At 44.0% G+C, this 25,909-nt stretch overlaps 1 protein-coding gene across 5 annotated transcripts in view; it reads left to right on the top strand.

Annotated features, from left to right (window-relative positions):
- Positions 1 to 25,909, top strand: part of LOC124798019 (protein MTSS 2) — a 337,387-nt gene that overhangs the window by 260,551 nt on the left and 50,927 nt on the right. The gene's annotated exons all lie outside the window — the stretch shown is intronic.

Raw genomic sequence — 25,909 nt, 5'->3', positions numbered from 1 at the left:
TCCACCTCTAGTGCTGGCTGGCCCGGCACAGTCTTCTATGGTCCTTAATGAAGCGCACCGTTACCTGTCATTATCCTGTTACTGATCCTGCGCGCAGCGAGAGATGTAACTTAGACACCCCCCTTCAGACATGGTTGGAGGAAAGTGTGCTCTGGCACTAGGCGATGTTCCATTGATATCAGTGCAAACAGTGTACATGTCATGAGGCAGCGTAACTCACCGCGCACAAATTACCCAGACTATATTCACCTGGTATTTGAGAATAAGAGCACTTAAACTTCCAACAAAAGTTTGAATTTATGTTTAACCTATTCTAAACTTTTTATGGCTTACATTCCTAACATCAAATATATAACACATTAAATTATTTGTAATGTAGTCAGAAGTTCGAAACTGTTTTACGCGTAGGAATTGGATTCTTTGCAGACTGTGGATTTACTGGCTTAGAATAGGAAGCGAAATTTGAAAACTGTGCTAAATTTGCATGAACTGGAGTAAAAAATAAAATAAAAAAAAACATACAAACGTAAGCAGTGAAGAAAATATTTGTAATTCAAACTTTCGTCACGTAAACGTCACGCGCGTGCACACGCTCCATTATTACAGGCCAAATTATTTTCACATAAAAAAATGCATGTATGTTTTTTCCAGATATCCTGCCTAAAAAATACATTTGACACTCGAATCACTTTTCGAAGCCGATCTCACGAACTAGTTACACTTCTTTTTTTTCCTTTAATTTATACGAGAGAGAGAGAGAGAGAGAGAGAGAGAGAGAGAGAGAGAGAGAGAGAGAGACTGTGACTGTGACTGTGACTGTACTCGCACAACGATAGACGTATTATAGCCACTGGCAAATGACACGGGGTGGCAATTTAAAGAAAACAGCAACTGTTGCGCTTGATTTGCAATTAAGTAGTATTACAGTTCCTTGTCCATATTTCGTATGCCGGACAAGAAATCAAACACGTTGTTCTGGTGCAAGATGTGTAAGAATCATGGGGGCGACTGATTTAATTCAATTCACTGCCGTAACGGTCCAACAACGCAATGTAGCGAGAGAATTGTTTTAGCCCTTCCCAAAGTCATCTATTGACGATACCCAACGGATCTCGAATAGTAGCTTTTCCCGCCGAGAAATAATTTCACTCATTTCAGCTTACGATCACCTTCGCTAACGTTTTATGTGAAGTTTCGCTTGCTTCTGATACGTAATGAGGGCTCCTTGTTCAGTCTACATTAACGTAACGATATGGAATCGTTAAGGTTGCGGGTGCGTTTTCAAATAAGATTTGGAAAAAAATATTTATGGTTTGTAGTCGAGAAACTGGTTTGTAGTCGAGAAACGCAGTGCTAATCACGTAATAAGCTTCCTACTTTTTAATATGAAACTGAAATACCTATCATCATTCTATGACTGCAATACCAGATGGGATACGTCCAGTATCTTGCCTGTACTTTTGCGTAACACTAAATCTTTCTCCATCTCCACCGTACAACATTGGAACAAATTTCCCTGTCGTATGCACCTTACCCAAAGCTATGCTACATTCAAAAGAACATCAAAGCTCTAAGTTTATTATCGGTGAGGCTTCTTTCTCGGCATAAAACAGCTGTTTCCTTTGTATCCAGCAGGGAACAAGTATCCTTGTGACATTTTAAACTAAACTTTCCTCATTGTTTCAAATTTATTTTCTTTCCATCAGACCTGCTAATTTCACTGTATTATCTTTCGCCTTCTTTCGGTAAGTCAACTTACCCCCATTGACTCCTTGTGTACTGTTAGATGTCACTACTCATAAGCGACAACAACGCAATAATGAGTTCTTATTATGTGTTTATGGCCAGTTTAAATGAATGCACAAATAAATACATGTATAAATAAATAGTGCACCCACAACGTGTCGCATGCATTGCACATTAGTCTTTAATTAAATTTCATAAGAAAAATCTTGGGTGCTGATGTTCAGTAACTAGGTCTGTTCCACCCTGTACATAAAAATGCGTTAATATTATCAGACAATCGTCCATACCCATTTTCATAAAACGTTTGGTACCGATCACTTAATATGCTGACAAATCTACCAAATTTAGCAACAGCGCATGTGTAAAATTTATGCTTTTTCGAACGTTGTACTAGGCGTACGCGATTGTTGCGCAACGTTTTACCGAAATCGGCTGCAAAGTTTGAGCTCCCTACCGCGGTTTTCTCGGACAGAAGGCAGCTGCAGGCCGCTCCTGCCTGTATAGGCGAAGGCCCCTGCTCGGCTATTGTACGGAGGGCCCACGTTCCCCTTTGTCACGATCCGCCCCGCCTTGGTCCAGAAAGGCGCTTTTCTGCCGGCAACACCAGTTTACCTGCTCCCTTCCCGGACTGGTTTCTTCTGCTCCGGTCTGCTCTGTAAATCATGTCTTCTCGGCCAACGCGAAAGATTAAGTCAAGCGCTGCTTTCTATACTGGAGAGCAAAGCAGCGCTACTAGCAGCATCAAAATTCTACATCGTCATAGAAGTACGAATACGCAATGTACATCGAATGTCACAGAAAGCTGTTTGGCATTTGTTATTCGGGCCTGTTAACGTAAAACGAACGTTGTGGACTTCCTTTCTGTGAGGAACACGAACGAAAGTAGATGTTACAGTGATAATGTTCTCGCAGCTACGCCGGTTTGCAATCGGGAGGGGATGTTTAAAATGACGGAGTCTGTCACAATGTAGGTTTTAAATTAAACCCATATGTTACTTAGGCGAATCTGATGAAGTTCCGGTATATTCCCTCTCGTGGCCTTTACCTATCCAATTACCTTGAAATAGATGACTACAAAAACGAAGAAGTCTGCAAAATGGTTCAAATGGCTTTAAGCGCTATTGGACTTAACATCTGAGGTCATCAGTCCCCTAGAACTCAGAACTACTTAAACCTAACTAACCTAAGGACATCACACACATCCATGCCCGAGACAGGATTCGAACTTGCCACCGTAGAGCAGCAGCGCGGTTCCGGACTGAAGCGCCTAGAACCGCTCAGCCACAACGGCCGGCTGGAAGTCTGCAATGAGCGTCCACTGTATAATGGTAAGGGAGACTTTACAACAAATGACGGTTTATGTAGGATGATCGGGATAACACTGGCAGTGGTATGAGTTGACCAGAATAACTGTAACAAACTTAGATGTGATCCTCGAAATAATGACGACGCTGGACAGGACGCAATCCTAAAGTCCACGCCTCCCGTAATTTACTCTGCATGAAATGAAATACGAATCCTCTTGTAATCATATGTATTCTGCGGCTCTCCACTACTACGTGAATACCGGACGGCTACAATCAGCAAAGCCACAGCCTAAATCTCAGCCATCTGTCATGGTCAGTTCTCCATGCTTTAATGAAGTTTACAGTGCGTTAAAGCGCGAGACATTTACTTATTCACGGCACTTGGCTTCATATTGAATGTGCTATGGTTATAAAATTGGCATACGCGTCAAGGAAGATTACAGTGTTAGATACATCTACATCGATACTCTGCAAAGCACATTAAGTGCTGGGCAGAGGGTTCATCGAACCACCTTCACAATAAGTATCCATTAGTCCAATCTCGTACATAGCATGGAAATAACAAACATCTATATATTTCGGTACGAGCTCTGATTTCCCGTATTTTATTAATATGATCGTTTCTAGGCGTAGGTAGGCGTCAACAAAATATTTTCGCGTTCGGAGGAGAAAACTAGTGATTGAAATTACGTGAGAAGATTTTTCCGCAACGAAAAACGCCTTTATTTTAAAGATGCCAACCCCAAATCCTGTATCATTTCAATGACACTGTTCCCTATTTTGCGATAATACAAAAAGGGCTGCCCTTCGTGGAACTTTCTCGATGTACTCCGTCAATCTTATCTTGTAAGGATCTCACACCGCGCAACAGTATTCTAAAAGAGGACGGTCAAGCGTAGTGTAGGCAGTCTCCTTAGTAGATCTGTTACATTTTCCGAAGTGTGCTGCCAATAAAACGCAGTCTTTGGTTAGCCACTCCCACAACATTTTCTGTGTGTTCCTTCCAATCTAATTGTAATTCCTAGGTATTTAGTCAAATTCACAGCCTTTAGATTTGACTCATTTATCGTGTAACTGAAGTTTAACGGATTGCTTTTAGCACTCATATGGATGACCTCTCACTTTTCGTTATTTGGGGTCAACTGCCAATTTTTTGCACCACACAGATCTTTTCTAAATCGTTTTGCAATTTGTTTTGATCTTCTAATAACTTCACTAGTCGATAAATAACCGCTTCATGTGCAAACAGCCTAAGACGGCTGCTCAGATTGTCTCCGAAATGGTTTATGTAGATGAGGAACAGCAATGGGCCTGTAACACTACCTTGGGAAACGCCAGAAATCACATCTGTTTTACTCTATGACTTTACGTCAGTTATTACGAACTGAGACGGTATTCCATAAGCACGCAATTTCACCGCAAGCCGCTTGTGTGGTACAGTGTCCAAAGCCTTCTGGAAATGTAGAAACACAGAATCAATTTGAAATCCCTTGTCAGTAGCACTCAACACAAATTGGATATGTATAAAACTCTCTGAAGAGTTAATCTAAGACCATTTTGTAAGCTTAGTCCTCCACATCTGGCAGTGATTGGTTTAATGAGAAAACTGGCAAGTTTCACCGCGATTGGGAGTTCCCCGTAACTGGCTGGATAAGTTAGTTCAAACGATGGATGAATGGCAAACCTGTAACGGAGCCGTGCCTATTAACGCAGTCCAGCATTCAAATCAAATATCGTCTTGAGGACAGCTTTATTTTCTAAATTGATTTCACAATTTCTGATGTATATACTTCTAATACGTTTGTATAATACGTAGCTGGTACCAGACGCCAGAAAGAGGAGTCTTTTACATGCCACATCGTGAAAGATTGCCATAAGTGGTAGTATTCGAATTTTGATGACCCGTGACCCTCTTACAACGTTTTGCCTCTGTCGATCTAGCGCTGCAGACTAAAGCGAAATGTGCGGGTATACTGAAGAATATTGTCAATAGGAAAGTTCACGTGGTGGTAAAGAGCAACTCCGCGTGACTATCAAGATAAGTTACATTACATTTAGTTGCACTGGTAATTGCTTTATTATATCCGTTTTATTTCCTTTCATGCAAACTTTGTCTGTCGGGGAAGTGGTGTTACAGTTACTTAACAGAACTCGTTGCGTCACTGTGCTATCAGTATTGTTGACACTGCGAGCTGCGCTAAATAAGGTCAAGTCGGCAGAATGGCTCCAGGGTCGTCTGCGTTTACCCCGCTCAATTCGTTCTCCATCGTTTTCGCGTTTAGGAACTGTGTCGTGCACACGTTTCGTCATTGTCTTCCGCTGCTGGGCTGCCGCATTTTCTCCCTGTCGCAACTCCATGAGGTTGAACGGGAATAGCTATTACATCACGGATGACAGAAAACGTTGATGTAAACTGTTCAACACAAGAATAAGCGTTCGTCACAGAGCCCGTAACCGCAGTGGAACAACACGCATCGCGTGGAAGCTCAGGAAAAATTGATTCTCCTACTATACAGTGTGTTGCTAAATGACTAAACTGGGGCACATACACCGGGTTCCACTGCCAGGTTGCCTATCTAGCGGCTTGATTTTGCAATATTTCGATAATTGTTACAGAGTTTAAAAATGTAAAGTGCTGTCATTTTTATTAAAACGCATAGTATAATGTTCAAGGCTTAACACAGTAAGGCAAGTATTACAGCTAGAAACCGTATCCATGTTTTGCGATAGCGTAAATGGGGTGCAAATTGCGCAGAGTATATTCACCCAGTATTTCATAATCAGGGCACTTAGTAGCTTCCAACAAACTACAGACGTAATTTCACACAGACGTAATTTCACACAGACGTAATTTCACACAGACGTAATTTCACACAGACGTAATTTCACACAGACGTAATTTCACACAGACGTAATTTCACACAGACGTAATTTCACACAGACGTAATTTCACACAGACGTAATTTCACACAGACGTAATTTCACACAGACGTAATTTCACACAGACGTAATTTCAATCCATTCATTAACCTCTTCTCGCTAACATCCTTAACGTCAAATATTTGTCACATTGATTTGTGAAGTAATAAGGCGTATGAAGTTGATTTATACTCGGGAAGTTCAATTCTTTAAAAAATCGTTGGCTTTCTGGTTCTCAGCCGGCCGCGGTGGCCTAGCGGTTCTAGGCGCTTCAGTCCAGAACCGCGCGACTGCTACGGTCGCTGGTTCGAATCCTGCCTCGGGCATGGATGTGTGTGATGTCCTTATGTTAGTTAGGTTTAAGTAGTTCTAAGTTCTAGGGGACTGATGACCTCAGATGTCAAGTTCCATAGTGCTCAGAGCTATTTGAACCATTTGAACTGGTTCTCAGGAAGAGCCCTCCTCCTTCCTCATATTTTCAAGGAGGCCCCTAACTATGTGCAACAGATGATGAAGCTGGTGATGCAGTGTTTCCTCGCACAAAGCGTTTTCGTAGGGAATTTAAAAACCGATTTTCTATCAGAATATCAATATCTCATGTTCGGTTTAAGTTGTCGTACATTATTCCAATGGATTGTCAAAACAGATTGCGATACAGAGTGAATCCACCAAGAAAAAAAAAATCGGATAGCTACTGCTCATATTCACAAAAGAGTCAGTCATACGGTACAGGCCTTCGGAAAATATTTATCTAACTTCACAAGACTGTATCTTGTACATGAATGAAGGTAGCAATTGAGAGTGAATTGTAACATACGCATCGAAACTACAAAGTTTGCCTTGGTGCCATTTGTAACACCCTGGTTCGAGTAGTGGTCAGTAGGTGTCTCCTTGGTGGATCCAGCTCGTTCGCTCGTTAATTACCCAATGTGCGTAGAGTCGAGGTGATAGTACAGCAACAAAGGGGAATTTTGTGTTCTCAGTTGCAACAGGTACAATTCAGTTCACCTCTGCGGCGTTGTTATCTGAGTAACGAACTGCTTCAACGATTGATAGGCCGTTAAAGGTGTACCAATCTCGTATTGCACAGCTGGACTTCAAGGTAGGGATGGGCAAAGCCGATCGGTTAAAACCGATGCCGTTATTTTAGTTAGGAATAACCGGTATTTTTCGGAATTTGTTTGGTCTCGGATTTAACAGGTGTTTATTATCTGTTAATAACTGAATGAAAAAACCGAAATATCAGTTAGCCATAGCAGCAGTGCTAAATTTTTCGCTTTTGGATAAACCATTTTCTAAAAAACGAGTAATTTTTATTCGTTAAGTTTGTATGGGTTTGAAATATTCTGTTATAGAAAATGGGGAAAGCGATCAGTGCTATTTTTTTCAGGGCCGACAGAAACGAGCAACAAATACATGGCATAACAATTAATACAGCATTGCTGAGACAGTAATGGTTCAAATGGCTCTGAGCACTAAACATCTGAGGTCATCAGTCCCCTAGAACTTAGAACTACTTAAACCTAACTAACCTAAGGACATCACACACATCCATGCCCGAGGCAGGATTCGAACCTGCGACCGGAGCGATCGCGCGGTTCCAGACTGGAGCGATTCTAGCTCGGTGACAGCGGCCGGCTGAGACAGTAATGTGCTTGCTGCCGTGTGTCGTGGGTTAAGGTGTACGCGCGTCCGTGCATTGTGCACAGGCTGCGTGGGCTATACGGTAGTTTCTCGCTGCCGTCGCCGGACATCTGTAGTATTGCAGAACGGCACCAACCGTACTCTGGAAATATTTTTAATAAGTGAGGTAGCAATGAAGTCCAATGAAGCGGTTTCTGCGCTTTAAAAGATTAAATATTTATGTGCATTTTCTGTCACATAATGGAGGAAATTGTGGTAACAGTAATAAATGAAAAACTTAACAACAATTCATTAGTAGTATACAATACAAATAGGAAGTAACTGATCTGCTACCCGTGTAGGCATAATATGCCTTTATCTGCTCGCATTCCTTGGAAATGGACAAATTGAAATGAAACACAGTTCTTCAACCTCAGTTTTCACCATTTCGTAATGCCCCAGTTACAAAAAATTTTAGCAGCGTTTTAAAAAATGAGAATCAGTACGAGAATAGCGATTTTTTTTGTGGTATTTAATCGCTTACCACTTTTGCGAAAAGCAGCGAACAGTCGACCGACGAAGTTTTTTTTCCTGTTTAATATTTTAATTCTGCGTATCTCGAAACTGCGAGAGTCAAAATTCTTAGATTTCTCAGTTTGTTGCAGAATTTAATAGGAATAAAAACCGAAAATCTGTTATTTCAGAACTGGTCTTCTTAGCCATAACAGCCATCCCTACTTCTAGGTGACCTAATCTCTCGGAATGTGATCAGTTTTGTGGAGTTGTGCGCCTCTTCTTTCAAAGACTTCGAGTCTTGGCGCCGCATCGCAACAGCAATGAGTGAAGAAACTCCAGGGATGCTCCAAAAGTACGAGGTATGAGACGCGATGTTCATCGTCTGCATTTTTGTCGTGCGTCGGATGAAATACACACAGAACATTCGTAACACGCAGAAGTGCAGAAACACGACGTGGGATGCACTCGACAAACGTCTGAAATAGTGCTGAAGGGAATTGACACCATGAATCCTGCAGGGATGTCCATTAATCCGTAAAATTAAGAGGAGATGGAGATCTCTTCTGAACAGCACGTTGCAAGGCATCCCATACGTGCTCAATAATGTTCATGTTTGGAGAGTGGCGGCCATCGGAAGTGTTTAAACTCAGAAGTGTGTTCGTGGAGCCACTCTGTAGCTATTCTGGACATGTGGGGTGTCGCATTGTCCTGCTGGAATTGCCCGTCATTCGGAACACACAATGGACATGAATGGATGCAGGTGATCAGACAGGATGCGTACGTACTTGTCACGTGTCAGTCGTATCTAGACGTATCAAGGGTCCCATATCACCCCAACTTCACTCGCCCCGCACCATTACAGCGCCTGCACGAGCTTGAACAGTCCCCTGCTGACATGCAGGATCCATGGATTCACAAGGGTGCCTCCATACTCGTACACGTCCATCCGCTCGATATAATTTGAAACGAAACTCGTCCGACCAGGCAACATGTTTCCAGTCATCAACAGTTCAATGTCGGTGTTGACGGGCCCAAGCGAAGGGTAAACCTTTGTGTCGTGAAGTCATCAAGGGTAAACGAGTGCTCTTCTGCTCCGAAAGCCCATATCGGTGATGTTTTGTTGAATGGTTCGCACGCTGGCACTTTTTGATGGCCCAGCATTGAAATCTGCAGCAATTCACGGAAGGGTTACACTTATCATGTTGAACGAATGTCTTCTGTCGTCGTTGGTCACGTTCTTGTAGGATCTTTTTCCGACCACAGCGATGTCGGAGATTTGATGTTTTACCGGATTCTTGAAATTGCGCCAACTATAACACCACTCCCAACCTCAATTAAATCTTGACGACCTGCCAATGTAGCAGGCACTGCCATTGTAACAACAGCAACGGATCTAACAACCGCGCCAGGCAGTTGTCTTATGTAGGCGTTGCCGGTGGGAGCGCTGTATTCTGCCTGTCATATCTCTGTATTTGAATACGCATTCGTATACCAGTTTCTTTGGCGCTTCAGTGTATATCTATGTAAAGTCGGGACGTTCTAATAATATTTCGTGAAATTTGTATAAACCTTGTACAGTCGTTGCTGCTTGTCGACAGTACGTGGCCACGAGGCCTGACAGTAGGAGCTTCGTTTTAGTAGTCCTCGTCATCGGTGCCTGCTGAAACAATGTCCTAAAGCCATTCTCTTTCCGGGTGGCACAGTCGGTCGACGACGCGCTGTAGCCATGCCAGTTTCGTCTGTCCCCCGGGTATATGTGAATACGTCAGTTCTCATTCTCATTTTGCTTTCTCTCATTCATGTCAGGAACAAAAGATCTGAGAATGAAAAATTCGCCAAAAATCCGGCTGCAGTTACAGTCGAGCTGCCCTGAGAAACAAGAGAAAAGTAGCAGTTACAGTAGGAAGAGGAGGGAAAAGCAGTAATCATGTATGTTCATGAAGCAGTGGCGACAAAAGCAAAGCTGTGCGGTAGAGCGGCCTACAGTACTGCCAAAGTGTACTAAATTGTTAGTTCACACGTCAGCGATCAGAGTGCTAGACAGTTCTGGCAACGTCCGGATTTTTGTGTGGTTGCAGGTAGTATATTAAAGACACATTTGAACAGTTGGGGTAGCTGTGTAGTTCGGCGCTGTGCTTGCCGGGCAGTTACCGTGGTTCGACAACGTGCTACGCTGGCGTGTTCCCGTGGCCCCCATACACCTTCACATATGCGAATTGGCAGCTACTGCAGCTGCAAACAGTATTTTTTTTCCCCCTCTCTCTGTGTTCAGCTCCACATTCCTTCGATCGTGGGGTATTCTTAATATAAATTCTCGGAATGGACTTCAGCCAAACCTTCACTTGTACCTGCTGTGACGTATTTTTAAATAGAATAAACGTGTAAAATCACTTGGCTTCAAGTTTCGCGGCCGATGTTAGTTTTGACCACCTCAATATTTAATAGCGGGAGTCTAGGACACAGATATTTCACCATCCACTTTTCAACACACTGAAATAGCGTGTGAAGGGAACTCTTGTTCACCGCAAGAAAAAGAGAAATTTTGTTAAATATTTAACAGTAACTTTGATTTACGATATAGCTGTTTGTTGGGGCTGCGTGCGAGTGAACCGAAAATATTCTTATGTTGTTAAACAGTTACTCTGATCATCGATAGACCCTTTTTTGTAAATTTGTACGTAAAACGGAAAACAAAAGATGGTTTAGATTACTTTGCTTACCGTCGACATGTAAGTTGTCAGAGACTTATCACCAGCTGATTTCCACAAAGGCTTGGAAGCCTATATTTGAATGGCAAGCTTGATTTCAAACACCTCCCCACGCTTTATACGCTCACGGTAAACAAACTGCTCGGCCAATTTCTAAGCTTTGCTTTACGATAACAAATGGCACGTTTTGGAACATTGGTAGTGTTCCATGTCAGTAGCGCCATCCAGTGGTAGTTCGCTGAAGTTAGAAGGGTGACGCGGCCACTAACGCTAATAAATGATGAAAAAATCGAATTGGGCGAAGAAAATAGTCGACAAGTTGGAGAACTACAGTCGTTTACTAGCCATGGAGCGATTTGGAATGTATTTGACGTGTTCGGACCTGTGAAGATCTCACGTAGCCTCTTATGAGGCGGAGTAAGAAACTAAGTGCAGCCTGATGTTTTCTGCATATATACGAAGTCTGACAAAAAACGTCTTTTATCTAGCGATTCTCATTTAAGTTCATGAAGCATCTCAGTACTTGCGTGCTGATAGAACGCCTCCGAATTGCTTTGATGTCTTTATTTAATCAGGTCTGGTGGGAATCCCAGACACTCAAGGCGTACTCCAGAATGGGCCGCACAAATGTCCTATATGAAGTCTCGTTTGCAGATGAACCACACTTTCCTAAAATTCTCCCAATAAATCGAAGCCTACGATTCGCCTTCCCTAAGACAGTCCTTAAATGCTCATTCAGTTTCCTATTGCTTTCAATGTTACGCCTAGATACTTGAGCGATGTGACTCTGTCAAGCAGTACACTACTAATGCTTTATTCGAAACTTACAAGAATCTTTTCCTGCTCATCCGCGTTAACGTAAAATTTTCTACGTTTAGAGTCATCTTGTATCCTCGTACAGTCAGTCAACACCACCTTCCCGCGCACCACAGCGTCATCAGCAAAGAACTGTAAATTGCTGCTCACCCTGTCCGTCAGATAATATATAAATACGGAGAATAAAAGCGGCCCTAATCACACTTGCCTGGGACAGTCCTGACTTTACGCTTGTCTCTTTAACACTTGCCATCGACGAGAACTGACGGAGCACTGTTACTTTGTCTTCGAGCCGCTCATGTTCTTTACCGTTTCTATACATCGGAGTCACCTGCGCTTTTTTCCAGTCGCCTGCCACTGCCGCAGAGTACTGACCGTAAAACGGAATTGGGATTCCATCTGGTCTGGCGACCTTCTTGTTTCCTTCCTTGTTCGGTTGTTTCTCCACGCCAGGGATGCCTGTTTCTATGTCCTCCATGCGGCAGTCTGTGCGACAGTCAAACGACGGTATGTGTGTGCGATCGTCCTGCGAGAATGATCTCTTGACGTGAAATTTAAAATTACAGTTTTCCTTTTATGTATGACTAGAATTTTCTCGGGTTCTCGGCAAAACATTTTGCTAAGATATGACGGTGGTGGTTACTGTATGCTTCGCGCATCGATCTTTTTACAGACGCACGTATTTCTAACTTTTGCGTGTCATTTCCATTTTTTTTAACCAGAGATGGCAGCAGCCTCGGTATCCTCATCATTTTCCCAATTTGAACATTAAACCACAGATGTCTTTCCATCCTCGATCCACAAAAAAGGCCCGTACGTCTCCAGAGCGCGATTAACAATTAGTTTAAATTTGAGTGTGGTCTCTCGAAGTAGCTGCTCAGGACACGCTTTCGAAAAACGTGTTCAAAAGTATTTAGCTGGACTGACTGTACTCCCAGCAGTCATTCCACAGACGTCGCAATCTGTACTACGCAGGTTCAAGTCGTCTCCAACTAATATATCATAACCTGGGTACTTCCGCGCTACTGACAGTACAGTACAGTCGAATGGGTCACTGTCAGAGTGGAATTGGGTGGGTGGCAAAAATCTAAAAAAAATCCCAATATTTGAGTTCACATAGATATGTTATATGCGACCAGGTACTTCACTGCCACACTCAAAATCGACGTCATTAGAGACAGTATTTTTGTCAACTGCAATGAACAAGCCCCCTCCTATGGCCTCTAATACGTATTTCCGATATACGTTCCATGAGCGCCTCAGAGCTTACTATTTCGGGTCTCAGCCAGCTCTTAGGCTCGAGAAAAATTTGAGCACGATAAATTTCACGGAGGGCAGTAAATTTGGGAAGTTCTTCGATAATTTACTAGTAAAATTTTGACGGTCGAAGTGTGTGTACTTTGTACGCGATCTGATTTCGTTCATTGCGTATCGACTGGCGAGCGCTCATCAGAGAAACTCATTGTACCGCGTAGCCTGAAAAATCCCTCCGTGCACTCCAGAAGTACTGATTGCTGCGTCCTTCGTGTTGTGCACCCCTGACCTACCAAAGGGAGTCGAGCATACAACTCCCTATCTCCCGCCCTCCCCTACCCCATAGCGCAGGTTGAAAAATCTGCGGCCATGACTGTCACAGAATCGAAGAAGCCTCCGGTTGAGATTCCTCCAAGCTCCAAACAAAAGGACCCCGTTCGACTCTGGGTACGACGCAGCAAATTGTGACCTCCGGTTGCACCCTGCGAGTGAGTCCAACAGGCGTCGTTGGTGAAGACATAAGCAACAACTTTCAGAACACTGCACCATGCACGCTAGGTAGCTGCAGGCAGGGAATGCTCCACATCTCGGATGAAGACACACTCCGAGTGCACATCGGAATTCTTCTTCTAATAATTTCCGGGTATGCAGCCGGATCCCGTCGACATTCTGCCACGATAGATGTCGACAGAGATGGCAGGCCCACGTCGAAGGATGCGCAGTATTACCTGAAGAGGCTGCAGAGGCTCCAGTCCGACGCGGGCCTCACACCTGCAAACACTCCACTCGGTTTGACCCTACGTCAGCAGACGACTGTGTCTGACAATAATATTCCAAACGATGAAAACCTGAATGTGAGGGTACTGAAGGAAAACCGCAGTGAGATACTGCCCACTTCGCGGAGTGGAGCAGATGGAGTGGAGAGGCTGAGAAAGAGGTTGGAGGCACTAAAATCTACAACTAAAGAAGTAGTCACTTCAGAAGTCACATCGGAATTCTTTCCCGCCTTGGATGCTATTTCTCTACAGGGCTCCATAACGCGCCTATGATAGGAGCTCCCGATAACTAGTAAACCCCTCCCCCCCGTGTCTGCTCCTACCCTGCTGACCTGCCCACTCACACATCCCGTTTACGTAGAGCTCCCAAAATAGTATTTCGTAAACCGGTTTCCCAATACTGGGTTGTCGTGTAAACACTTCAAAATCGATTCTGGAAATCCGCTTCTGGTTGCTGTTTTTCCAATTCCGCAATAGACTTTCGCGCGCCCATGTAAACGCAACCGGTTTTGAAACGTGCCTTGGCTGTCAGGTTTCGTCTAATTCTTAAAAATTTTCGGCTAATATGTGAATTAATTGTAGAGAGACAGCGATTCTGCTGACTAAATCATAAACAGTATCAGATGTTTTGTAGGCCCCATATATAATTTGGCTATCAAATCCGCTTCAGATCTTAACATGTAAACTCGACAGCGAAAAACCGTTTCCGAAATACGGTTTTCGTCTTCCGGAAAATCTGTCGCGTGCGAAGGTAGTGACAAGAGTGAATGGGCTAGGCCGGACGGCCAGACTCCACGTCTTCACACCTAGACCGTCGCGACCGCGTAAAAAACCGCCACTCGCCCTGCAGTGCGTGCGAGATCCCCCGCGCCTAGTACGCTGCAATGTGCCTCGACAGCAGAATCCATGTGAGAAACAAGCGACGCCGGAGATGTCTCACGCTATGCGCCAGTTATTCCGCTTTCGTCACACCCTGAGGCGCTTGGAGACGGCTGACCGCAGCCATAAGCGTCTTCAGGTGTTTGCTAACTGCGGCCAGCTCCTCCTGCGTCCGCAGACGGCGTATCCACGCTACTACTGCTTACTTAAGAATTCAACTATGAAAAGAAACAAAAAAGCGTAATATGTGACTTGCTAGTCTCCTGATGCTTCACCAACGATGGCTGTATTGTATGAAATCTTTCTCAACTCAATTAATTAAAATCGGCTTCCTTTTTTTTAAAATAGTTTAAATACTGAGGAATTTAAAATTTCAGTATTTTCAGTAGTAAGCGAATTATGTCTATCGTAGATGATAAATGTAGAAGCCTCAGTGTCAGAATTGTCAGAATAGCGGACGTACTTCATTCATAAGACTTGCTAGAGGGTTAAAATGCAGTGAATCGACCGTGGGTTTTAAGAAATTGAGTAAAAAAACCATGTTAAAATGTAAACATCACAGTCTGCATAAACATAATTTTCGGGCGCAGCCAGACTTTTCCTGTTGATGGGCAAGGAGAATTACCTTTTTGGAGGAAGACTAACATTCCATATTAGCAGAATTTAAGCTTTTAAAACGAAAGATTGATGCTAACATTTCTGTGTATAGATCTACTTAAGGTGTTTATTTAATTAATGTATTGATCAACACGCACGTAGCATACGAGGTGTTCAGCTTTTGTTATAAATCTATCGTAGTTACATAAATATTGGTCTCTTTCCTCATAAAATCGTAGGGGACACACACTTTTCCTTAACCCCTTTCTGTAGTGGATTTTTAAGCCTTCCTTCTGCTTTTAGTTTCTCCAATTTTATGACTTTCGTTCCCATTGCTGCTGGTTTTCATTTTCGGTTTTTTACTGTTTCCTAAGTCACGGACCGGGCGCTAATGACCATAGCAGTTTTGCGCCCTAAAAAACCAAACAAAAAAAGCACACTTTTCCTAGGGGGGACACACTTTTCCGCCCTCAGAAAGACCTCACACGGCCCAAGGTTGTTAGCCGAACGTTACCGGCTTTAATTACAGCTTTTACAACAGTAGCGTGATAATATGATCAGAACAACTTTCGTAATCGAAGCTCATTTCACAGCAAGTTCAGAGATTTTGCTGTACCCGTTTCCACAGCCATTCTTTCACCCTGCACAGCGTACTTTTAACGCGTAGCAGGATTATCACTGCCTCGCACTCAGATAAATGCTGTCAGATAGGAAAAGCACACGAGATAAAGATACACAAATAGTAGCATCTCGACCAGCATGACCAGAATGCTGCCGACAACCAGCAGAGAGAGAGACTGAAATGGTATGCGAAATTTGAGAATCCAATTCCTGCTGTCCGTGTCCCACTTCCACGGACATCATTATTACTCGCACTAAGACTACCGCCGACGCACCATGTGCTCTCCACACAATAACAGTGCGAACATCGAGCACAGCCCATAACGCTTGCTAATTCCGACTAGACTCAGTCAGTCTGGGGCATCGTACACAACGGTGAAGCAGCATTCGTCAAATGAAGCGCTGAATATACCTCACCCCGGCAACAACAGTGACACAACTCAAAAAGTGCGATACTTCAGAAAACTCAACTACAGAATTAATTCTATGTAACTTTATTGAAATAGCGTGTTTAGGCTTCCTTTAAATTTCAAGTAAGTATTGTTGGCAGTAAACTTCATTGTACAGGGTGATTCAAAAAGAATACCACAACTTTAGGAATTTAAAACTCTGCAATGACAAAAGGCAGAGCTAACCACTATCTGTCGGCGAATTAAGGGAGCTATAAAGTTTTATTTAGTTGTACATTTGTTCGCCATTTCAGCCAATAAAGTTTTTGGTCCCTTTTTCTTCGAAGGTGCTACTGTAACTGGACTGCAGTATCTGGAGATGTTAGAGAATTGGCTGTTCCCTCAGCTCGAACAAGAAGCACAACAATTCATATTTCAGCAGGCTGGAGCGCCACCACATTGGCACTTATCTGTCCGTCACTGCCTGAACGTCAACTACCCGAGGCGATGGATCGGCCGCCAGGCAGCCCGTGACAGAGCACGTCATCACTGGCCTCCAAGAAGCCCTGATCTTACCCCTGCGATTTTTTCTTATGGGGGTATGTTAAGGATATGGTGTTTCGGCCACCTCTCCCAGCCACCATTGATGATTTGAAACGAGAAATAACAGCAGCTATCCAAACTGTTACGCCTGATATGCTACAGAGAGTGTGGAACGAGTTGGAGTATCGGGTTGATATTGCTCGTTTGTCTGGAGGGGGCCATATTGAACATCTCTGAACTTGTTTTTGAGTGAAAAAAAACCTTTTTAAATACTATTTGTAATGATGTATAACAGAAGGTTATATTATGTTTCTTTCATTAAATACACATTTTTAAAGTTGTGGTATTCTTTTTGAATCACCCTGTATTTCTCGTGCACGCTGGGGCATGTCAAGCGTATTTTTCATCCACAATCTAGAAATTGCCGTTTTTCGTCTTTTTTCTCCGCGGTGCCATATTGTAAAAGAAAGTCGTCAACGTTCAGCGAGAAAGTTAAAGAGCGTGATACGATGAGAACATCTTAGGAGTTACGAAAGTGGCAGAGGAGACGGGGACGTTGAAGTTGTGAGGCAGGTTGTGAGTCGTGTCTGGAAAGCTGAGCAGGCGACTGTTGTCCGTGATAGGCACGAATCATATCAGTCAGATTGTTTTGTCGGAGAACCTCGTACTATTCGAGCTATTACTCTAATAATTAACACATCAACCAAGTCACGCTTACAGCTTAAATATGTACAAAGTGTAAAATTGATAACGCTTCACTTGTCGCTTGGTATTAGAGGCGGAGTCTACAACTTGTATAAGAGACTATGTATCTTGTTATTACCTGAGAGTAACTGGAGTATTCTGAGAGAGGGCAATTAAGTGTCAGATGCAGCAATAGGGCCTTTGTGGAATCTCGCCGATTTATCCAGCAGTAGAAGATAGTGTTCTCACATGCACACAGCTGTGTAACACTGTTGAGGCGCAGATGTTTCTGAAGCACTTTTGACTATTACAACTGCTAGAATATTAGTCATGTGTAAAGTAGGCCTCATCTGCGCGTAGGGTTGTGCTTGGTTGCTTGCGTGCGCGCGCACGTTCATCTTTAAATAATAATAAAAAACACCGCATAAAGTTTAGTTCCTGCACGTTGAGATGGTTCCGTTAGCATCATTGTCCGTGCTGGTTAAAGCAAATTGCTAAACGTTTCCTTCATGGGCTCCTGAAAATTTGATGCTCCCACATCACACCCTGAACAGCAAACATGCTTAGGGCGGAACTTATCGTTTCTTGAATGCTTCACCAAGAGCAGAAAAGGAACTATGTTATGGTTGTCTTCTGCGAGGAAACCACTACCTGTAGGTAAGATAGCCCTCCGACTTGCCGTAATACACAGTCATGTCGATGAGCTCAAACAGTTCGTAGTCCATACTGGGTCCATAACCCCTTACTGTAATACAGTCATATCAGTGAGCTCAAACAGTTCGTAGTCCATGTGTGTCCATAAACTCACAAGTAAATAACAGAAGAGTAGTTATGTTAGTGATAATCAGCCTTTTGGACTCGCTGGTTTCCGGATTTTCTGTTGTGATGTCAATATTATAGTAGTCCACCTTGAGTCACTTTAACTGTACCGCGTTCCAAGATGGTAGTGCGCCGCCACATTGGGCTCAGACTATGCGAGATTTTTTAGACCAGATGTTTCCAGATCGCTGGTGTGGTCCATTTCCCTGGCTCTGTTGGTCGCTTGATACTACAGCGATTCGACTTCTTTCTGTGGGGGTATGTCTCAAGGACAGAGTCTTCTAAACGCCAGTCAACATCAGTGATTTACAGGAGAAATCATTGCTGCCAATGCCACAGTTGATGAGGACATGTCCCACCGAGAGTGGATAGAGCTTGAATTCAGATTGGTAGTTGTGTGTGTCGCCAAAGGTTTACATCGTGCAATTGCATGAATACTGTAAAAGATTTGTGAGATGCCACAAAGCCAGACATGGTGCGAAAGTTTTACACACCAGGTGGCTCTACTAACAGACATCAGTTGCATTTTGCCGACGCTCAGTGTCGACGGAAACAGTCTGTTTCTTTTCCTGTTGTGAACAAAATTATTTTTAAGCGAAATTTTACGTGCCGATTCGATACAGCGGCCCCATATTAGTCTGATGCAGCGTGATACTCATTTTGTCGACATGAATTGATAGGGACAGTACACACACCTATTTTGTGTGTGTGTGTGTGTGTGTGTGTGTGTGTGTGTGTGTGTGTGTGTGTGTGTGTGTGTGTGTGTGTGTGTGTGTGTGTGTTCGGAGACGTGATGACTGGGTGTTGTGTGATGTCCTTAGGTTAGCTAGGTTTAAGTAGTTCTAAGTTCTAGGCGACTGATGACCATAGATGTTAAGTCCCATAGTGCTCAGAGCCATTTGAACCATTTTTGCTATTCGGAGAATAAGCTCTAACTATAGATGTGTCATAGCGTTGTACGAACTTTCCAGTAGCCTTCTCATAGTTGTGCTTTTCGCCAATTCTCTGCGCTTGTCTGCAGCTCGTTGTGTGTGCCAGAACGTTTTGCTTTGATACCCAGTGGTTCATGTGAGCAGAGATGTGAAACATAGGGGTGGTCAGTTAGGGGCTATATTGTCGGTAATGTAACACTTCCAATCGAAAACTCTGCAGGAGCATCTTCATTGCCCCTGTAGTGCGCTGTCGAGAACTGTCATGAAGACGGAAACGCAAGACAGTTATGTTGTGAGGGCTGCATGATATCAGGCGGAATCGTCCACCAAGCCCTCATACTTCGCGGGAGACACAGTTTTCTAGGCATCTTCACATGCTCACTGCTTTCAGAACTGGAAAGAGCGAAGTGGCGCGTCCAAAGGACATACAAGAGACACTGCTCAACACATCGGCGCAGACATTCATCGCATCGTCACTGTGGTTTTCATTTCGCTTCCGATCGGACCGTACCTACCGAATAGACGACGTATTATGTGCGATGAGGGTCTGCACAGATGTGTTGAGCAAAAGTGCCAAAGAAACTGGTACACCTGCCTAATATTGTGTATCCCCACCAAGCAGAGTACGCAGAAATGCTGCAACATGTCGTGGCATGGACTCGATTATGTCTGAACAGCACGTTGCAAGGCATCCCAGATATGGTCAATAATTTCATGTCTGGGGAGTTCGGTGGCCAGCGGAAGTCTTAAAATTCGGAAAAGTGTTCCTGGAGCCACTCTGTAGCAATACTGGACTTGTGGGGTATCGCATTGTCCTTCAGGAATTGCTGAAGCCCATCGGAATGTACAATGGACATGAATGGATCTGACAAGTCGTATCTAAACGTGTCAAGGGTCCCACATCAATCCTGCTGCACACGCCTCACACCATTACAGAACCTCCAGCAGCTTGAACAGTCCCCTGCTGACAAGCACGGTCCATGGATTCTTCACGTTGTCTCCATACCCCTATACGTCCATCCGCCCGATACTATTTGAATCGAGACTCGTCCGATCTGGCAACATGTTTCCAGTGATCAACAGTCCAGTGTCGGTGTTGACGGGCCCAGGCGACTCGTAAAGCTTTGTGTCGTGCAGTCATCTAGGGCACACGAGTGGGCCTTCGGCTCCGAAAGCCAATATCGATGATGTTTCGTTGAATGGTTCGCACGCTGACACTTGTTCATGGCCTAGCACTGAAATCTGCGACAATTTGCGGAAGGGTTGCACTTTCGTCACGTTGAACGATTCTCTGTAGTCGTCGTTGGTCCATTTCTTGTAGGAACTTTGTCCGGCCGCAGCGATTTCGGAGATTTGATGTTTTACCGGATTCCTAATATTCACGGTACACACGTGAAATGGTCGTACGGGAAAATTCCCGCTTCGTCACTACCTCGGAGGTGCTGTGTCCCATCGCTCGTGCGCCTACTATAACACCACGTTCGAACACTCTGAAATCCTGATAACCTGTCATTGTAGCAGCGGTAACCAATCTAACGACGGCTCTCTTCCCTTCTCACCTTTTACTTTCCCCTCCTTGGGGAAGTGTATGGAGTAGTAGTTTGTAGCCTGTTGGCTTTTACTCCACAATGTGTCTTGTAATTGTGTGATTGTCTTTGATTGTTTTGGCTGTCTGTGTATTGTGGTGGTATTCTGGTGGTGTCTAGTACTTGCCTGAGGTTGGCGAGATGTTGGGTATTTTAAGGATTAAGGATTGGTATTAGGATTTGGAGATGTTTGTGATTTTTCTCCTCGACTTAGTCGTCGAAGATCGTCATGGGGAGTTTGTGTTTATCGCGGGACATGTCATATTGGCCTAAGGATTGGATGAGGTTATTTCCAAATCTGGAAGAGCTCTCGTAGAAGGCCCTTGCCATATCTTGGAATCTTTGAGGAATGGGATTTCGGCAGCGGCGTGCAGATCGTCGGTTGGGAATCCCATGGGTAGGTGCAGTGCTCTTCTGAGGGCGCGGTTCTGCAGCCTCTGGAGTTTGTCCAGGTGCTGCTTTGCCGCGTATCCCCAGACAGGGCACGCATACTCCACTACTGGCCGTATAAGGGCCTGATAGACGTTTAGTCCTACAGAGCAGGGAAGGGAGATGGTCGTGTTGAGGACTGGGTATAGGATGGACATTCTGGCGCAGACCTTCCTGTCGGTCTCGTCTATATGAGGTTCCAACGTTAGTCTCGAGTCCAAGGTTACGCCGAGGTACTTGGTGGATCTGCGCCAAGGGAGTCGGGATCCATGTCGGTGTATGTGAAAGGGGGGGGGGGGCGTTGGGGGGGGTCCGAATCTCTGGGTGATCAACATAGCCTGTCTTTTCAGGATTGATGTCGACGCGCCAGCGACGAGCCCAGGTTCCTGTGTTATCTAAAACCCTTTGTAGCCTACGAATGAGCAGGTCCTTATTCGCATTACGAGTGTAAAAGGCGGTGTCGTCAGCGTATTGTGCGGTGTGCACCAGGGGGGCCGTGGGAGTCTCCGCAGTGTACAGACTGTACCAAACGGGCCCCAGGACCGATCTCTGTGGCAACCCAGCCGAATACGCCAGGCACTTGTTGTTTTTATAGCTGTTGCCAACCTCAGCGCCGTATTCTGCCTGTTTACATCTCTCTGTGTTTGAATATGCATACCTTTCGTTGGGACAACGCTGCATCCTACCCAGCCTCACTGAAGAAAGCGAAAATATGCTGGATGGAACGAGAATTGGTTGTTCTCATGTAGCCCAACACCTGCGTTCCCATTGTTCTGACTTGAAAACCTGGTTCTGAGGGAAGACTTAACATCTATGGCCATCAGTCCCCTAGAACTTAGAACTACTTAAACCTAACTAACCTAAGGACATCACACAACACCCAGTCATCACGATGCAGGGAAAATCCCTGACCCCGCCGGGAATCGAACCCAGGAACCCGGGCGTGGGAAGCGAGAACGCTACCGCACGACCACGAGCTGCGGACACTCAGCATCCCCACTTAAGTCATCTCCAGGTATGTTTTACCCTCATCAGTGCCAGTTAGGGCAACGGAGCATCGTAATATGGATTGCAAAGAACTTCAAACAATAGGTTGTTGAATAAGGGATGACAGAAAGGAAAAGACTACCTTCCCGAACGGTGGGGGAAACGACAGGAAGAATCAGAACTACATTTGCACCCTTCCGTAGCTGTAGCCGAAAGACCTATATTCACAGTCGGCAGTGCTAAGTGAAATACCGATAATGGTAAGTGCTAACTTCGATTTTAAGTTGTGTAAATTACGGCTTGCAAAGAAAGATTTGTCTCAAGTTTTCCCCGTGCGCTCTTTGATACAGGGCCTGTAGAGAAAAAGCTCGATGGTGGTTCGATGAATACTCAACAAGGCACTTAATTGTGAGCTGCAGAGTAATAATGTAAATGTAGATGTGAGGGATTGTTCCTATTAGAACCTTAAATTAATTGCGTGACAAATGTTCACAGCTTTTCACACGAATGGTATTTAAATGGTGTAATATTGTGAGTTGCACTTTCTTGGATTTTTAAAGCGTTGTACTGCATGTTGATGTAAATAAATTAATACATCTTACATTTTGTCGTTGTTAAACTAATAGGCATGGTAAACATGTGGACGAACACGAATATAATTTGTGGAGCGCAAGGGGGGGGGACAGTAAAAAAAACTGTGGTCTCCGCTCAGAACCAAACCTCGATCCGCGGCGCTCCACCGCCACCGGTTTGAAAGTGTTTTCCTTTTTTAGACCCGGTAAAGGGTAGCAGACAACGTGTGTAGTACCTTGAAGGGCACCCGCGCCACTGGAGAAGCGGCTGGTGTGGCAGCACGTGTGGTTGGAGTCGGTGGGCGGTCGGACTGCCCGGTGCCGGTAGATAGCTGGCTGGCTGGCGTGGTGTTATCAGCAGCTGTGGGCCGCGGCCGGCGCGGTTGCCAGCTGTCGCGGCTCCTGCCCGGGCGCCACCTGCGCCAGCCCCCTTCCGCTGCAGTCAGGGTGGCGACCAGGGAAGTTTCCCAGCTCCGGCCGGGATGTGAGCAGCGACATGGCATTCACCACCTGCGCTCCCGATTCCGGTCGCCTTGTAGTGCTGAGACGCCTATCTGTCGTAATTTAAACCGTCTGTCACTTGTAGCTGTTGTTATTGTGATTTCCACCCAGAAAACTGGTTTATGTGGCTGTCCACGCTATTGTGTTACGATCTCTGCGTAACTGCTGCAGTTGAATCCGCTTGTACCTGCGTAATGTATTCAAACTTTGCTCCCCCCCCCCCCCCACCCCCCAACAACCACCCTCCATTACCAAATTCATAAGGACTTACCAAAAGCATTTGGTCCATATATCGCCAGAACTTCACGGCTTATCTTTAGGCAATTTAGACGTATTGCTTACAAGAATCATACTGCACCACGTGATTAAACTTTGGAGTGCGTTTCCAGTTGGCGCCGCACCATTTCACTCCAACACTTTCATGCGTCTGTTAACCGTGCTGCAGCAAAACTGCCCGTTCTGTGTAGCAAACTCGTAACATGTGCTCTCTTCTCACGATGCGCCACTCTCGTTGTGCAGTGCTGTTAGCGTGTGACGACATGTGTAACTTAACTCTCTGAAGTCACTATGTAAAAATGTCTTGAGCATACCTCAACTTTTCAATTTCTTCTCGCACAAGTCCTTTTAAAATTGGGAATTTCCAATTTCTTAAGTGACAGCAGTGTATTTATCTGGAGCTTGGGTTTTAATGACTCATTGGACGAAGCTGTCACGGTGCAGAGCGCACGTACACAGATTGCTCGACAGGTAATGACACTGGACTCGCATTCGGTAGTGAGTTTCAGACCCTATCGGGCCATCATTTTTCCACGGTTCTCCGAAAGCGTTTAAGGTAAATGCCGGAATAGTTTCTTTGTCAAAGAACCAGTAGATATCTTCGAGTCAGGCGTAGGGATTGATTAGGCTTATTAAAATTCAGCAAAAAAAAGTAATAATTCTGAAGATCACGGACTGTCCCGTAATTCAAAGAGGCCCGATCTTTTAATGCAGTCTGGGAGAATAGGTTTTGTCAGACAAAGTACATTCTATTATCGTAAAAATGTCTTTCTTAAAAAATTGAGAACAACGTGAATTACGAGCCAGTTCTCATTCCATCTAGTCTATTTTCTTCCTTAACAGTGTCACTGCTTACTGAAGCGTTTTCCTGGTGAAAGAGCACTTCCTTGTCTGCTTATCTTGGTTTTCTTTTTCTTTCAGTATACTAATGTCCCAAACTCTCCAGTGATGTGGTCCAATAGGGGCCAGTAACGCTTTTCCCCCAGTAATTTCAGGATTCCACCCTCCTTATTCCCACACACAATGCCATCACCCGTTTCACCTGGCGTGAGTTATCACCATATTTGGTGTTCTCATAAACATTTACTTATAGCTTTCAATCTCTCTTGAACGATTCACAAATGAGTTACATCTTAGGTTGTGAATCTGCGGGTTACCCATATACATCGCCGTGGTTCTGCCTGAACTATTTTCCCTATTCCTTTTTGGGCGGCAGTAAAGAATCGTAGCATCCAGGTCACACGTATCTTTCTTTCCAGTTTTTCATGAAGAATGTTATCCACTCGTGGATATTACCTGTCTCGTGCACGTAAGTACATTCTTTGATCTGTTGTTAATTTCGTTTCCTACGATTAGTTACTATTATAAATAACCAGTTGAATAATGCCTTAACTGTTACTTTTTCTGACGGCTGTTATGGTTTCTGCCTCTTGTGAAATTACGAAAGTAAGTTTCATGCTACTTTAGACACTACATAAATAAACCACTAATAAATTTTTCGTTAACCGAAAACAATTGCGCAGCTTATTTACTGTTCCATAATATCAAAAGATTGCTGTAATCAGTGCATTAAAGATACTTATTGCTAATTCGGGTTACTAGTAAAGTTAAGTTTCGTAACTGTACGTTTGAATCAACATTCATTAGACGCATAATGTAAATTCATAAATAATATCGTCCAGATGCAGGAGACATATACAAAATTTGTGGCAAAACATCACCACTATCAGTTTACAAGAAATACCAAATACAGTAACCCAGTACTGATTTGGTGGTGTTACTGGAAAACAGTTGTCTAATAAATCTACTCCTAAGTTACAGCATGCTTAAGTTTTGGGAGGTTGCGATCAACTGAAATTCGGGGTTGATTTGACCATCACATTAATTAAAGATTCAATAGGAAAAATTATTTTTTCGTAGGATAAAGTAGTTTCCTTAGGTTTGCTGCACTATTTGACCATATATATGTCTGCTTTATCTTGGGTAAATTCGCATATGTATGTGAAATCCACTGCCAAGAGTAATTTTTTCTCGCATTTAACAAATTCTCCTAAAATTTTAATTGCTAGTAGTATACAATTTTGTTTCTTTGAGTTGTAATCGGTATCTATTGCTTTATGGTTCTCCATGAAATATAAGCTGAGCATGAGCCATTTTCCCACTATTTTGAAAAATATTGATTAAAATGAGGGTGGGATTAACTGGACCAATAAAGTTTGGGGTTAAGCGGAACGCTTCACAGATAAATCCGCCAGTGCCCGCAGAATTGCCATTTAAGACATTGCAGCACTAGAGGTGTTGCATATCATTTGGCTTTTATCGCTCCCAACATCTGAAAAGGCTTAAGTGTCGGTGGTATTCAAACTTTCAATTTACCGACCAAGATTAATAGTTTTTTCCTTCTCTTGTCATATGCACGGACAGACCTC

Source organism: Schistocerca piceifrons, chromosome 5 (genome assembly GCF_021461385.2).
Source record: "Schistocerca piceifrons isolate TAMUIC-IGC-003096 chromosome 5, iqSchPice1.1, whole genome shotgun sequence".
NCBI lineage: Eukaryota > Metazoa > Arthropoda > Insecta > Orthoptera > Acrididae > Schistocerca > Schistocerca piceifrons.
Note: the sequence above shows the minus strand (reverse complement) of the source record. Positions and strands in the feature narration are given on the sequence as shown.